At 51.3% G+C, this 16,436-nt stretch overlaps 2 long non-coding RNA genes across 2 annotated transcripts; both read right to left on the bottom strand.

Moving 5' to 3' along the window:
- Window positions 1-783: 783 nt before the first annotated feature.
- On the bottom strand, window positions 784-4,054 carry LOC138730327 (uncharacterized). The gene is made up of 3 exons (XR_011339009.1): window positions 3,956-4,054; window positions 1,951-2,006; window positions 784-1,710 (listed from the first exon to the last, which is right to left on the bottom strand). It is a non-coding gene; the product is annotated as an uncharacterized lncRNA (long non-coding RNA).
- Window positions 4,055-12,990: 8,936 nt separating this feature from the next.
- On the bottom strand, window positions 12,991-15,680 carry LOC138730326 (uncharacterized). Its single transcript, XR_011339008.1, has 3 exons — window positions 14,682-15,680; window positions 13,898-14,117; window positions 12,991-13,762 (listed from the first exon to the last, which is right to left on the bottom strand). It is a non-coding gene; the product is annotated as an uncharacterized lncRNA (long non-coding RNA).
- Window positions 15,681-16,436: the final 756 nt, after the last annotated feature.

The following is a 16,436-nucleotide window of genomic DNA, read 5'->3' on the forward strand; positions in this document are numbered from 1 at the left end:
ATATGTCAAAGTCCCTGTGGGATCAGGAATCACAGTATGGTTTGGAAGGGACCCTAAAGGCCATCCAATTCCAACCCTTTGCCATGGGGGGAATACACCTCTCACTGGATCACTCAAAACCAGCAGCTTCCAGCACTTCCCTCCCACCCCAAAGCACTGACCCCCTCCATATCCCAGCCCAGACCCCAAAAACACCATTCAGCTGCCACCATAGCCACGGCCTGGAGAGACCCATGATGGGATGCAGACAGCCCAGCTGGATGCCTGAACCTGGAGGCTGTTCCCACCTCTCCCTCCATCTCTCAGCCCCTCTGGAAACACAGCCACTACCTTTTCACTATAGTAACTTGACTGGCTAGAAAATCCTGTCCATTTATAGAATCATAGAATCGCTCGGTTGGAAAAGATCTTTGAGATCATCGACTCCAACAATACTTGTCCACTACTGAATCATCCTTGAGCGCATCATCTACCAGTCATTTAAATCCTTCCAGAGATGGGGACTCTACCACCTCCCTGGGCAGCCTGTGATCTTATCAGGGCTCTTTTTTCCAGCTGGGAAAGCTGATCTTGGGCTGATGCTTTGCTGCCAGTGCTTCCAGCCTGCCTGATGCTCCCACCTGAATCCCAGGAGCTCCCGGTAAGCTCAGGGTAGAGCCCTGGTGATGAGGATCACAAGCTCACATGATTAAAATTCTCCCTCCATCACATTACAGGGCAGGGAAGCAAAAGACAGGGTTTATTTATGATCTTCCTCAAGTGGAAACCAGAAGTGACCCATTATTATGGGAGATTTTTCAAGCCACCCAGGAAGCAAAGTGATATTTAGTTGTCGCTAAAGGCTCATAACTGCATAACAATTTCATGCTATGTTAACTTCCAGGTTTTCTTTCGCATCTAAATTTTTAAGGAGTAAAATAGAAAAACCCAGGCACTTGACCTTTAATCACAGTTATTTGTGTGATCACTCAAGTGTGGGAAAAAGCTAGTTTGTGCTTGAAAGATGCCCTTTAAAACTAGATTGCTCTAATATGACACACGACTCGCGTGGTGTAATATATGGGATCGCGCTTAGCAGCCTCTGGGGCACATCAGCCTCCCATTTAGTATTCATGCACAGGATCTTGCTGCTGGGACAATGGAAGGTATTAATGTCATGAAGCAAATCGATACAGACCCCTGGGATAATTCCATTCACCGCCGAGAGACCTCCGGGAGGGATGCGCATCCATGGCATCGAAACAGGGAAGAGTATTTTCAACATATACAGAGGATTTGATGTTAGAGATACGTTTCACAAAAAGAAGAGCATGTTATGCTAATTGAGCACAAAGCTTTTCCATTTATCTGATATATTATTCCAAGCACTTATAAAAGCTTCATATTATAAACAGCCAGAGGTATTTTAATTACGATTTTGAAGGATCGTGTTGTTTGGGGGAAATGATCTCATGAATTTTTCTTTAGCAAGACCGGATGACTAAACACGATCGCTGGGGTGAAGGAAACGGAGCAGCCTCTTGAGACTATTGGATTTATTCATTCCCAGGCAGACCTGGTGACCACACGCGGACCTCAAAGCCCAAAACTGGGCTGTGGCATGGCCGAGCGGGCATGAAGAGAATCACCCTCTAGGCTAGAGGGATGCTGGCACAGCAGAACAAGCCAGAAACCATCTCGAGCACCACCACCAGAACAAGGAGCCGGTTTCTATAGGAGAGAGAAGAGGAATACGTCCTGCTTACCTCTGTCCCTCACATCCAGCACTCAGACTGCTTCCCTTACCCCACTCCTGAGCTTTCCCACAGCCACGGGATGAGCCCAGAGTGATAAGAGTGGGAAAGTAAAGACGCCTGGTTATCCAAGCTCCAGATTGCCTTGCAAACTTCTGCAAAGACCTGGGGCCAGCACGGCCCAGAAAAGGTGTGATGCCCCAAGCTGAGCTATTACCTGCTGTAAGTGGAGACAGAGAGACAGTTTTTGAAACCACGGCGAAAATAACCCTCCTGGAAAAGGAAAAAAAAAAAAAAAAATCAATACAAACACCAAGGAAAAAGGATCAGAATCCGAAACCATCAATTCCTGAGATAAAGAGTTGAAAGTCTCAGTGGGAGGACAGCCAGATCTGGGCTAAAAAACAAAACTTTGTTTCTTTTGCTGACAAATGACTTGTTACGCTAAAGGACAAAGGAGCCAGGAGGACGCGGGCCTCGCTCTGCAGCTGCAAGAGCTGCCCTTGAAGACAGAAGGAGCAGGTAGAAACCTCACAGAGGCTTTTGCACCTCTCCTTCCTCTTCCACACTTGAAAGGATTTTCTTACAATGGAAAACAAGGGATTTGTGCGATTTTGTGCTGGTTTGGGCATGTCACAAAAACAGGCTCCAGGATGGGGTTTGGCTGCGATGATGCTGGAGTCAGAGCAGGGCAGGCAACAGCAATGCAGCTCAAATCTAGCTGGCATTAAGGAAATATCCTGCGCAGCAAAGAGGCTGAGTTAGCGTGGCTCAGACGATCCGCTGCCCCTGGCTGATCCCGGGGCTCAGACACTGCTTCCCAGGAGGGCCACGCTCGGTTGGCAGCCAGCTCCTTCCCAGCCCGCTGCCGACAGCGCCGTCTCCTCCCTGCACCATCTCCTCCCTGCTAAGTGGCAGAAATCGCAGCGAAAATAGAAGTTCACGTAAAGCTTCCCCATAAATTTCATTAACAAAGCTGCCCAGCCCTACACCGTCAGGAAAATACTCTGTGTATTAACTCCTTTTACCTTCTGCGTTGTTTGTCTGAAAATAAAAGCAAGCAGAACAATGCATTTGTTTCTAACAGCTTCATTTGTCTGTCAGATGTGCTCTTTGCTTCAGGATCTCTGTATTATAAATGTTTTGCAGCAGCTCGTTAGCTTTTAAGGTAATCACATAAAAGATCCTTGACTACCTAAAGGCAGCTGATCTGGGTAAATGCCTTTAAGCATCTTTACATTTCTTGCTAATGGATTTCTAGGCAGCCCACAGAGATCCAAGTTCTAGAAAATAGTGTATAATATAGCGGATAATTTTTTTAAATGCCTCACATTTGTCACATACTGAGAAAATCCAGAGCTCCAGGCAGCGCAAGATCATTGCACTTATATAAGCAATACTCCGTTCTGTCATCATCAACGTGAAACCCAGCCTTTCAGAGGGGGCAAGGACCCATTCAGCGTTCAACTCCAACTCAACTGGAGACAAATTATCACACACTATTAATTAGAGCCAGACAGGAGGGATCCAGGCACTGCAGTCTGGTGACAGAATCTGAAGGGCAAGCCAAGGCATTTACCGAGCTCAGGAATTGTGTGTGGAAAACATTAGCCTCTCCCCACCTCAAATCACGCTCGGGGAGCCACAGGAGGGCTCGAGGAGAGCGATGCCACGGTTTCTGCTACGGGGAGCCAAGCAGCTGGCAAAGGCAAGAGGTGAGGGGAAACTACTTTGTAGAAGTGGGTCTGCCCTGTGCCTCTACCTGCCCCTCTACTGTACTTCCAACCAGGGAAGTGCATCCCCAGTCACACCAGTGGCTTTGGCAGGGGTGGTGGGAGCTGCAGCCGCCTTGAAGGAGCAGGGAACACCACACATGGCTGCTATTTTTCACAGAAAAGGTCACTGGGCACTGGCAGAGGCTGCCCAGGGAGGGGGTCGAGTCACCTTCCCTGGAGGGGTTTAAGGGACGGGTGGATGAGGTGCTGAGGGACATGGGTTAGTGATTGATGGGAATGGTTGGACTCGATGATCCAGTGGGTCTCTTCCAACCTGGTTATTCTATGATTCTATTCCTTGGGACTTTCATCCTCTCTCTGCCTGCAAACATCTGGAAGCCACCCACCTTCCCAGCCCTACTGAGAAGAAACAGAAGCCAAGCACTCATGCACTCACCCTACAGGGCAGGGACAGGGAGTGAGGGGCACTCTCACAGAAGATCTCACCTCTCCTGGAGTCAAGGGGTTTGGAAGGGCCCCTGGCGCTCAGCAGCATTCCCAGGACCCAGACATCCCGAAGTGCTTCAGCCCAGGCTGGATGCAACCCCTCGTGCTGCCTTCACAGAACCCCTGTAAGAGAAAAAGCACCTATTTTAAGAGCTGTCTGATGTAATTATCTCAGTGGAGGAGGAAGAAAAGGATGCACAAGTGCAGATGGGACACCTAATTCTGCAGATTTATTAGAAGCATTAATTGGAATCCCTGCGCTATTCCCAGGGGACTCAGACCCACAGCCGTGCAGCTCAGTGTCGGTGACACGTGGAGATGTGCGTGCGTGGCAGAAACGGAGCCCGTGCTGAGAGGACGAGGCCAGCGAAGCCACTAGCTGCTTGGGGGAAGGCAAACTCAGCATCATCAAGCTCTCCTTCGGTGGCATCTGAGGCATCCCCAGCCCCTGCAGGTCCCAGGGCTCTCCCAACCCCTCCTGCCCTTCCACAGCCCTGAGCTGGGGGCCAGGCAGAAACCCACCTGCTGCCCGGATAAGGTCCCAGATAGGTAATTAGTATCAGAAAGGAGATTTTAAAGGATTACAAATAAACAAAGGGAAGCAATTATCTGATAGGAGGTTTCTGTCAGAGTCACACAATGGCATATAAATTACTGAGGCAGGAGAGCTGAGGGAGCCCTGGCCACGACAAAGCAAGACAAATCCAATCCCAGCCCAGCCACAGCAGAACTCAGAGCCTCATGTGGGTCTGATGTGGGGCTGGAACACATGAAGGAGAAAGAACTACTCATTTCATAGAATCATAGAATCAGCAGGTTGGAAAAGACCTATCAGATCACCAAGTCCAACCATTCCCATCAATCACTAACCCATGTCCCTCAGCACCTCGTCCACCTGTGCCTTAAACCCCTCCAGGGAAGGGGACTCAACCCCCTCCCTGGGCAGCCTCTGCCAGGGACCAATGACCCTTTCCGGGAAAAATTTTTCCTAATGTTCAGCCTGAACCTCCCCTGCTGGAGCTTGAGGCCATTCCCTCTCGTCCTGTCCCCTGTCCCTTGGGAGAAGAGCCCAGCTCCCTCCTCTCCACAACCTCCTTTCAGGTAGTTGGAGAGAGCAATGAGGTCTCCCCTCAGCCTCCTCTTCTCCAGGCTAAACACCCCCAGCTCTCTCAGCCGCTCCTCATAAGGTCTGTTCTCCAGCCCCTTCCCCAGCTTCGTTGCTCTTCTCTGGACAACTGACCATGGCTCCAGTGCTTCCCTGGGTTGCATTGACCAAGGGGAAGCTATTTGGTGCTAATAGAATAAAGTAATTTAGAGCTCAACAGGAATCCAGTTGTAATTTAGCACCAATTAATGGCCAATTACTTCAAGTAAACATATTGAATTTGGGACTGTGTCCTGCCCCACCCATTCAGTCACTTCTGAGCACCAGGATCAGAAATATCTACCTGCACTCTCAACGAGCCAACGAGCTCAGGCGCTGGGGCCAGTGTCATCCTCAGCACAACCTCAGAAAACAGAGGCCAATTCCATCCCTAGCAGGACCCCAGAACCTACTGGAGCTGATGGCATCCCTGGCACAACCCTTCTCCACACTCAAACAGCCCCTCTGCTTCTTCAACTCGCACTCTGGTTGAAAGAGAGAATTACAGACTGAGAGCTCAGGTGTCTGAGCCTCTTAGAGCCGAGGTCTGGGATAGAAATGATGATACACCTCAAGTATAATGGTGCAAACAGCCATTATCATAATTTTGATACCAATTATGTGTAATTTGAACAAAGGAGTTGTCCTAGCTTTGATTTGCTCTCCTTGTATTCCTGGCTGGTTTCATTAAAATCACTTATAGCGATTTGCAGCAGTTCTGTTTGAAGTGCTGTCATTAGGATTTTCACTTTCAGTGGCATCGGAAATAATTTCACAGCAGGCTGTTTATATTTTACAAAGGGATCTGCAGCAGGTGGCCATCACTCATGGTCACACGCGTTTCAGGCAGAGTGGTCCTGGTGGCCATACAGCTGCCCCAGCCTCAAGGGATGGGAAGGATGCTCCAACGTGGCTATAGATGAAGCCAGTGCCTGCTCTGGTTCCAAACTCTGACTACAAGATTTTGTAAACAGTCCCTCCCCAGCTTTCTTGTAGCCCCTTCAGGTACTGGAAGGTTTCTATAAGGTCTCCTCGGAGCCTTCTCTTCTCCAGGCTGAACAACCCCAGCTCTCTCATCCTGTCCTCATACAGGAGGTGCTCCAGCCCTCGGATCATCTTTGTAGCCTCCTCTGGGCCCGTTCCAACAGCTCCATCTCCTTCTCATGTTGAGGATTCCAGAGCTGGACACAATCCTCCAGATGAGGTAACACAAGAGAGGAACAGAGGGGCAGAATCCCCTCCCTTGCCCTGCTGGCCACGCTGCTTTGGATGCAGCCCAGGATTTAAAATCAATTACCAGGACGTCTAACTCTACTGGCACCTCAGTAAAGTGGCAGCAAACACGCGGTAACAACAAGGACACAGAAGTTACGGCACTGAGCTGCAGTGGATTTCCTTGGGGTGAAAGCTGCTCCATCTCCTACTCATTAGGCAATCAAAGATGCAAGTTGCATGACACGCTGATGAAGAAGGACATCCCAGGACTCGCTCAGTAACTCAATCACCACAAGCCACTCACCAATTATCCCTTAGTCACGGGGTGAGGGTGACGGGCAGGTCATGCAGAGCCAGGCTTTTGCATTTGCCCATGATAAAAGAGGGTAATATACTTTGCAAATGATAATTAGCAATTTACTCCAGCTGGGGCTAATTCCTAGATGCATTTTGCACTCCAGGACTCAGCACACGGGTAGATTCTAAATAAGGCACCAGCATGGTATGTCCAGCTCCATTAAAGCTCTGTGTTAATTACGGAGCGCTTGTTGCGCAGCGGAGAGCTGGATGGATTCCCACCCCCACGGGGATTTCTGCTTCACCTGCCTCTGTGCCAGGGTGGGTGCAGCCCCCCGAGAGAGACCACCAGGCACTGGCCACGCTGTCCCACAGGTCACCTGCTCAGTCCTAACGATGGAAAAGGATCCTCCCCAACCAGCACATCCAGCTCTGCTTTCAGCCCCTGGCTCAGCGCTGGCAGAAAAAGAATCGAGGGAAAAAGCCTCCAGCTTGGGGAAGCAATAAATTCATATTCATTATAACAATGCGCTCGTGTCCCAGGGCGAGATGCCATGCAGGTTTGCAAAAATACTGCTTAAATAAACAGAAAAGGAGGAAATGCTGGAGAGAGCGTCCAATCTGCATTATAATTAGGGGAAAGAATAACAAATGGTAGAAACAACCTGTTCCCATCCGCAGCTGCAGTTTGTTCCTACTGTATCTGAAAGGCCATGCACCATCCGTACCAGGAGCTTTCTCTGGAAGTGTATGAATGTTTCATTCAGCAAGAGTAGAAAAAGCATCTTTTTCATGTATTGCAGATTCCGCTGTAATGAAGCATCAGAGCGAATTTTATCAGCCCAGACACTTACCGCTGTCTCCAGTCTGGTAGTAAAAGTGGGGGGTCGCACCTCCGAAAGTCTCCACGAAGAGAACCAACACGGGCATCAAAGGAAGCGTGACCAGTGGGGTGAGGGAGGGGATTCTGCTCCTCTACTCCGCTCTCGTGAGACCTCAATTCAGCTCTGAATTCAGCTCTGGAGTCCTCAGCACAGAAAGGACATGGAGCTGTTGAAGTGAGTCCAGAGGAGACCACGGAGATGATCCGAGGGCTGGAGCTCCTCCTGTACGAGGAGAGGGTGGGAGATTTGCAGTCATACAGCCTGGAGAAAAGAAGGCTGTGGGGAAACTTTAGAGCAGCTTGAGAACTGAAAGGGGCTCCAGGAAAGCTAGGGAGGGGGTCTTGGTCACGGAGGGCAGGGAGAGGATGAGGGTGAATAGTTTTCAGCTGAAAGAAGGGAGATCGAGATGAGATCTTAGGAAGAAATATTCTGCTGTGAGGGTGGGGAGGCCCTGGCCCAGGTTGCCCAGAGCAGGGGTGGCTGCCCCATCCCTGGAGGGGTTCAAGGCCAGGTTGGATGGGGCTTGGAGCCCCTGATCCAGTGGGAGGTGTCCCTGCCCATGGCAGGGGTGGGACTGGATGGGCTTTGAGATCCCTTCCCACCCAAACCGTTCTATGATTCTATCATTCACGACAGCAGTCAGGCTTTGGAGCTGGGGGTCATCCTGGTGTGGGGTCTCTGCCCCACACCGTGGTTCAGGGTCACTGGAGTCCCCCCCCAGCCACCTTCCGTTGGAGGACGCAGGGCTCAGTGGATGCATTTGGGACATCAGTCAATCCCAGACAGACTAATTTATCTGTAAACCTTCCTAATGAGGCTGATAGTGTAGGAATGAAGAGAAAGCATTATTATCTGTAAACAGCAGTGGCTGACAGCGTGTTTAATCACAGGCTGTGTAACGGTGACATCGGTGGAGGACAAGATTAGACGCTTCTCCAATTAGTCATACACCAAAGGCGTGAACGCGGAGCCCGAGAGCCGCTTAACCCACAAGTGAGAGGAACACGGATCAAAGCTGGAGGTGTCCACGTGAGGGGAGGCACCTGGCACCCCAACACCCCATCCTGCACCACCTGTGAGCCCAGGTATGGCCTCAGAGCTGAACCACTGCCCAGCACCCTGCTGCCTTCCAGCTCCACCAGCTGCCGGCTCCTAATAGGATTTTGCAATCTGCAGTGAATGTGCTAATGGGATAAAGAGGTAAAGAGTTCATCCTACTCACTTTTCTCTGCTGCTTGCCTTTTTCTTTGAGCATCTCTCTCTCTCCCGGTTTTCCCTGGCTCACCTCTCCCTGCCTGACTGCTCCTGAGGGCTGCAGATTAACAGCATTAATAAGAGCCAGAAATTATTGTGCGAATCCTATTTATCACAAAGCAAATGGTATCTAGCAGGATGCAGCCTTGGGAGCTGCGGGTTTCTCCTTCTCCAGCCCCTGAGTCCAGGGAACCACTGGATGGGCCAAGCACCACAAAACAGCAGGATACAGCCCTGATCCCAGGGTAACTGGACGTGCCAGGTACCACAAAACAGCAGGATACGCTGCATCATTCCAGCTGCCACATCAGCTTCCACGGCAGACAAGATTGTAGCACGTGCCCTCTCTTCTTCCTAATCCCAAGATCTTGGGTTAAACCAGTAGATCCTCCGTGGTGAAATCCAGGTGTTTTGATTTATCTGTGAGAGCTCTCATTATCAGCCGCAGCAAGAGAGACTCTGACCCTTCATGTCAGGGGCCCTTTGAATTTACTTTCTGCCCTGAGGTACAAAAGAAACCACGAGAAATCAATTTTCCTTCCTCCAAGACCCCGTATTCCTCAAGAACTTTTAAAGGGCAGAGAAACTATAACTGGGACATCTGCTACCTTTAAAAAGGTCCTTCATCATGTTAGATTTTGATTAATCAGCCTCCTACCCCCCCACTACTTTCACAGGGGAAAGCGCTGGAGAGGGAGAGGGGAAAGGAAAGGGAGAGAGAGAGAAGTAGAGGGGAAAGGAGAGGGAGAAGAAGAAAAGGGAGAAGAGAAAGGAGAGGGAGAGGGAGAAGAAGAAAAGGGAGAGGGAGAAGGAAAAGGAGAGGGAGCAGGAGAAGAAGAAAAAAGGGAGAGGGAGAAGGGAAGGGAGAGGGAGAAGGGAAGGGAGAGGGAGAGGGAGAAGGAGAAGAAGAGGGAGAAGGAAAGTGAGAGGAAGGCTTTTGAGGCTGGGGAAGCCACCACCACCCATGGGGAAGGCTCCAGCCTCGGTGCCAGCCTGCCCACCCTGGTCCTGTCCCCGCTCCCATCAGCAGGGACCCACAGCACCGCGCTACGCGTGGGAAACCCAAATGGGCACTGCTGGTTTCTGCTCGCTCAGGACCACTCGCCGCGGCTGCCTCCAGGCTTTGAGACAGCTCCTGGGCTGCAAACACCGAGACTCCCCTCGGTGTGAGCATCGTGCTCGCAGATGAGCCCAACAGCTACAGAGGATGAGGGTGCTCAACTCAGCCCCAGCTCTGGACCTGGTCAGCAGGCACAGGGGTCTGGAAGCCCTGCAGCCTCTGACTGGCAGCAAGCAGCTTCCTCTGCCTGCCAGATGACATGCATAATTCAGGTGAAATATTCATTTAAGACCGTCTGAGCCATGGTAATAAAGCAGACATTATGACAATACAGATCAATAAGTCCAGAGAGGATCCTTCGCTGAAACACGCTGCAATTGTTCAAACCAAGTCTTAATTGTGACAGGAATTGATTTCTCTTTTCTAATATCCTTGACTTTTAATTAAAAGGTAGTTAAGTAGACGATACATTTCCAGGATCGTTTAGAGGCAGGACAACATCAAGGAGCACGCACTTAAAATGCAGAAACGGTGCCTTGTTAATAGGAGGCTGCAGCCTGGGGAGTTGCTCCATGCTGGTTCAGAGATGCCCGGGGCAGAGCAGGGCACGGGGATGCCCCGTGCTCTGCTCCAGCCTCAGCAAGGACACAGGCACATCCCTACTCGTTCTCTCCTGCTCCCCAGGGGCCTCCATCCATCTGCATTTCACACCCTCTTGCACACACGAGTGCCTCTAATAGCTCTGATTATCCTGCAGACTCCGGAGCTTTGCTTTGCCCTTGGACGGTACACGCGGGAGGGCAGGTAGCGCAGCTCCAACACATCACAGGAGGCCACAGCTACAACCCCAGCTACCCCAGGAGCTCAGCAGGGTGGACACAGCTCCAGCGCAGCCTTTCCCTCACTCCCATCCCTTGGGTCTCCTTGGGACCATCCCAACTCGTGCCCACAGCAAAGAAGAGGCTGGGAGGAGGGAGCGCTGGAGCCCCTGTGAAGGGAGGGGATGAGCTCCTTTTTCATTTTCAGGATGCTTCCCAGCAGCAGCAGCGCGGCACAGCAAGACGTGCGAGGAAACCAACTGTGAACCAGCCAGACGCTTCTCAATCATCCTCTATTAGAGTAAAACAGGCCAAAGCCCCTTAATCTGACTGGAAGGAGGCCATTAACATCAGAGACTACATTAAAACAAGAAATGGGCCTTTTATCTACTAATCAAGAATCATAAAAGAGAAAACCTTGGAAGACATCCATAAATCCCCTAATGCATCCCCAGGGAAGCCCCAGCACTGCAGCTCGCAGCACGGGGCAGCGGCTCCAGCGACACGACTCCTGCGCGATACCAGCCGTCCAACCCCGTCACCACACCTTGGAGACCAAGGCCTTAACCCAACAGAGACACAGACACCAGGAGTGGAGGCTGAGAGAGCTGGGGGTGTTTAGCCTGGAGAAGAGGAGGCTGAGGGGAGACCTCATTGCTCTCTCCAACTCCCTGAAAGGAGGTTGTGGAGAGGAGGGAGCTGGGCTCTTCTCCCAAGGGACAGGGGACAGGACGAGAGGGAATGGCCTCAAGCTCCACTAGGGGAGGTTTAGGCTGAATATTAGGAAAAATTTTTTCACAGAAAGGGTCATTGGACACTGGCAGAGGCTGCCCAGGGCGGGGGTTGAGTCACCTTCCCTGGAGGGGTTTAAGGGACGGGTGGACGAGGCGCTGAGGGACATGGGTTAGTGATTGATGGGAATGGTTGGACTCGATGATCCGGTGGGTCTTTTCCAACCTGGTGATTCTGTGATTCTATGATAGGAGCTCCTCTCCAGCCACCAGGATGAAGACACTGGATCCAGAGCCAGAGCTTTGCCAGGTTCACACTCCTCAGGCCGATGGGCCCCGAGGGACCATCACTAGAGCTTTAATAACGGAGCATTAACAGGAGTAATCGAATCTCCCCTGCCTTACCACTAAGTCTGGTTGCTGCTTGGAAAACACATGTGATGCAGTCAGAAAACCAGCATCTGGACACCAGGTCTATAAGAAACTGGGCAGTCATTTAGTGGGACCCTGCCACCTGGAAGCCAGAGTTGGACTAATGAGTCCTGACCTGGCACCTGGATGATAGCACTTCACCTGCAGTCTCCAAGGGATGGGATGGGCTATATCATAGAATCATAGAATAGTTTGGGTTGGAAGGGACCTTAAAGATCATCCAGCTCCACCCCTGCCATGGGCAGGGACACCTCCCACCAGATCAGGGGCTCCAAGCCCCATCCAACCTGCCCTTGAACATCTCCAGGGATGGGGCAGCCACAGCTTCTCTGGGAAACCTGTTCCAGTACCTCACCACTCTCACAGTGATGAAATTCTTCCTTACATCAAGCATAAATCAGCCCCTCTCCAGTTTATACCCATCCCCCCTTGTCCTGTCACCACAAGCCTTTATGAATAGTCCCTCTCCAGCTTTCTTGTAGTCCCTTCAGGTACTGGCAGGTCAGCCAGAGCTGACAGAGCTCAGATCCATGGAAAAGCAAAGCCATATTTTCAAAAGTGCCGTTTTTAACTGCAGTGGTAGCAAACACATTTTATCATTGGACTCTGGGCACAAGCAGCTCCTTACACTCTTTGAAACACTTTTTCCCTTAGAAACGCACACAAGCAGCAGCACAGAGCTGTACGATGAGCTGCTGTACCAGCCCTCATCACAGGGCTTTAGAAAGAACAGCAATTACTTCCCTATTCTGGAGCTCTCCATGTAAAAATCCTCCTCTGTTCTGATGAACCTGCCTGCTAGAGTCCTCCTCAAAGCTGGCAGCGGTGGAATTTGGAGCAGCAGCACAAAGCAGGGAGAGGTCCAGGTCCTGGAGACCCCATCACCGCATTTTAAAGTTTCTAGAATAGCTTTTGGCCATTCTTACAAAATCTATCTGGTCTTTATTCTGCTAGTTGGGTGCCTAAGTGGTCAGACACTGTGGCAAATCCTGTTTTCTGAGGACTGATTAGATTAGAGAGCAGAGGTGCTTGAGAGCTTGCTGATACTGCCAGGAAAGAAGAGCAATGACTGAAGAAGATTCTCAGAACCATCCCCACCCTGCTGTTCTTCCCCAAAGCTGCTTGTTTACCCCAGTCAGAAATGCAGCGGCATCACCTTGGCAAATACACCCCATTTACTGGTATTATTTGGCTCATCAAATATAGGTCAAAACACAGACAGGGATAAATGTCCTCCTGGCTTTTTGAACCCCCTAACAGCCCCACCACGCTGTGTCCCTGCCAAATCACCAACGCAAAGCCCAGTTCTCCACTGTTCTGCCTCTTTCCCAGCTGCAGCGTGTCTGTGGGAGAGGTCGTGGGGATTGGTAAATCCCATGGCTGTGACCACCGGGTCACCCTGGGGGGCTGGGACAGGCAGCCCTGGCAAGGAACAGGACGAGCAGCAGCATCACCACTCTCCTGCATCCTTAGAAAGAGGAAATCCAGCACGTAAGTGCATGAACAACCCCCGAGGGAAGGATGAGACTGCCTGGCAGGGATGCCAGCCTCAAGAAGGAGTGGGATAGCCCAGACAAGTTCCCAACGAATTTGTGGTGCTATAACACTTCTTCAGGCTGTTAAGCTTTTAATTCACCCAGCTTTGTTACCTTGGATATTTCATTCTCTAAATCAATGCGGCTCCTGGAATGATAAGAACCTTCATTAATACCACTGGGCTATTGCCTAAAACAACAGCCCACAAGCTGGTGCTCTTTTAGTTTGATTTTGCTGTCACTTGGGACAGGATTAGAGAGAAATATATCTACTAATTCTTCCAATATCCCTCAGCAAACATTGTCTCGGACCAAAGAGGACATGGGATGCCAGTGGTGGTAATTGGAAAGAAGCTCTTCACTTGCAGATGGTTGGAGACCCTTGATGGCACCCCAGGCTTGGACATAATTATCGCCGGCACAGAGCAGCTGCCAACCTGCACAGGAGTGAAAAGGAAGAGAGTTGCTTAATCATACAGCCTCTCTTCCTAAAAGGAGGCTTTCAACCTTGTTCAAACCCTTCACAGGGGTGCGTTGGGAAGCACAAATCAAATATCACAGAAGGGACTTACATACAATTAGCAGCTCGTTCTGCTCAGACTGGAATGAGCGTTTGGCCTTTGATGGGGTGGAGACGGTGCCACCACTTGCTTCAAGGATGGGAGCTGATGCTGGCAGGACCCCACGCCTCTGGCAGCATCAGGCAGGTCTCTCTTCTCACCGTCCCTCCAGCACATTCTCCGGGCAGTGGCCGTGCTGGAGATGAGACTGAGCCCTCCGCTTGCAGCACGTCTGAAGGCATCAAAGGGTGAAGAGATATCTGTGACACAAAATCCGGTGCTCGAGCCCTATAAGACCTGCATCTACTGGACAAACCTCCTCCCGAAACCACCCAGGCCATTTTCCACAAGCCAGAGGATGATGGCATCAAAGGCCAGAAGGAATCATCTTACGACACACTGATAAGCTCAGGTCTTTCTCCACTGTGGCTGTTTCTAGCTGAGAAACTCCACAGCAGAGAGCATTGCCAAGCCTGAAGCACAGCACTGCAGCACTGCACCTTGTAATTATAAATTTCAACCTGGTTACTTTGCTTCTGCCTTTTTCTCTGAAATATTCCAGCATCACGAGCCAGCAGTGCCCTGCGCCTGCAGTGCATTCCCAGCCCCAAGGGGTCCTCCCAGGAGGATTCTCACCTCCCTACGCCATCTACCCGTGGATTCCATCTTTACCCAGCTCTCACTCATAGAATCATAGAATAACCAGGTTGGAAGAGACCCACTGGATCATCAAGTCCAACCATTCCCATCAAACACTAAACCATGACCCTTAGCACCTCGTCCACCCGTGCCTCACCTCACTGTTCTTGCTCCAGTCTCGGTTTGCTGTGTGTTATCCAGCAGTTTGTCTCACAATTGACTGCAGTGCGTGAAGTGTAAATCTCCTGCGCTCCAATTCTCTGGAAATAATGCTCGGCCACCTGCCCGGATCACTCGCTGAGGAACCCGTGGTACGTCATGGAATCATAGAATGTCCCGAGTAGGAGGAGATGCACAAGGATCATTGAGTCCAACTCCTGTCCCTGCACAGGACAACCCCAACATTCTCGCCATGAGAGCATTGGCCAAATGGGTCTGGGAATATTGCCAGGCTTGGCATCATGACTGCTTTCCTGGGGAGTTGTTCCAGTGCTCCACCAGCCTCTGGGGGAAGAACCCTTTCCGAACGGCCAACCTAACCCTCCCCTGGCATCTTCCTGCCATTCCCTTGGGTCCTATCATTGATCAACACAGAGAAGACCTCAGCACCCACTCCTCCTCCTCCCCTTGTGAGGAAGCTGCACACCACAATGAGGTCTCCCCTCAGTCTCCTCTTCTCCAGGCTGAACACACCGAGCGACTTTAGCTGCTCCTCATACGACTTCCCCTGTAAACCCTTTACCAACTTTGTAATCTTATCCCACTTTCCATTTACCACTGGCTTTCTGGAGCTGTTTGCAATCCAGCTAGCTCAAGCGTTGCAGCGTCGCAGTGGCCTTTCCCAAACAAGCCTGAATTTTCCAGCCAAGACCCCTCTGGCTTTGTGTCAAGCTCCAGTTTCCCCAGCCAACGAGACCCATTACCTGCCAGTCATTAAGCTCATGTCATCCTGTCATCACAGCACCAGGACGGCTGCAGTCAGCACTGACAGCTCTCCGGGGCCGTGTACTCGCCTGCGGAAAGGTTTAGCCTCACCGAACGTCCCCATAAGGGAATGTGGCAGTCAGGATTGCGATGACGATCTATCCTCACCCTGCAGGAAGGCACGAGGAGCATCACCTTTATTTTCCTTGGCAGCAAATGTCATGAACAGGCACTCGCAGCCAGCCTCGGGCAGGCAGCGGGGCTCTGCGCGTCCCTGTGGGAGCCCTGCGGCACCGGGACCAGAGCCGAGGCAGCCGCCTGGCCCTTGCACTCGCCATACGACTGCGGTTTCTGTGTTGTTTTCTCTTGTAACTCCCTGTTCCCGACCTCGTAACTGTTAACGCTCAAAACCTGACCTTAAGCCCCGCTAAATAAATTTTTCCTCTGTGTTACCGTAAGGGCTGCGCGGTGCCGGGAACGACGCTCAATCAAGGCAAGTTGGAGGAGCAAAGGGTCTGCGCGGGGCACACCACGGGGCTGGGAAGCTTTGCCAGCTGCCAGCACAGACCCGCAGCTCGTGATGCCCAAACCAGGCATGTGTTTGCATCCCTGCAGAACAGAGCAATGGCAGAAACCCCGCAGTGTTTCACCAGGCTACGAAGAACGGAGCAGGGTCTGTGATTGGAGCCCAGAGCCAAGCATAGACCCCGTAGGAAGGAGCCAGGCAGAGCTGAGCCACTGGTGCACAAGCTGCAGGTTGGATGGGATGAGCCAAGTGTGGACAGGTCCACCACACCTCAGGCATGGACCGAGAGCCGGCTGTGGCTCCCTCAGCACATCAGCCCTGTGAGATAGGATCACAGAATCATAGAATAACCAGGTTGGAAGAGACCCACCGGATCATCGAGTCCAACCATTCCTATCAAACACTAAACCATGTCCCTGACTGGCATCCCACACAGGTAAATCACAGCGGTGACGATGTCTC

This window comes from Phaenicophaeus curvirostris, chromosome 23, assembly GCF_032191515.1.
Source record: "Phaenicophaeus curvirostris isolate KB17595 chromosome 23, BPBGC_Pcur_1.0, whole genome shotgun sequence".
Lineage (NCBI taxonomy): Eukaryota > Metazoa > Chordata > Aves > Cuculiformes > Cuculidae > Phaenicophaeus > Phaenicophaeus curvirostris.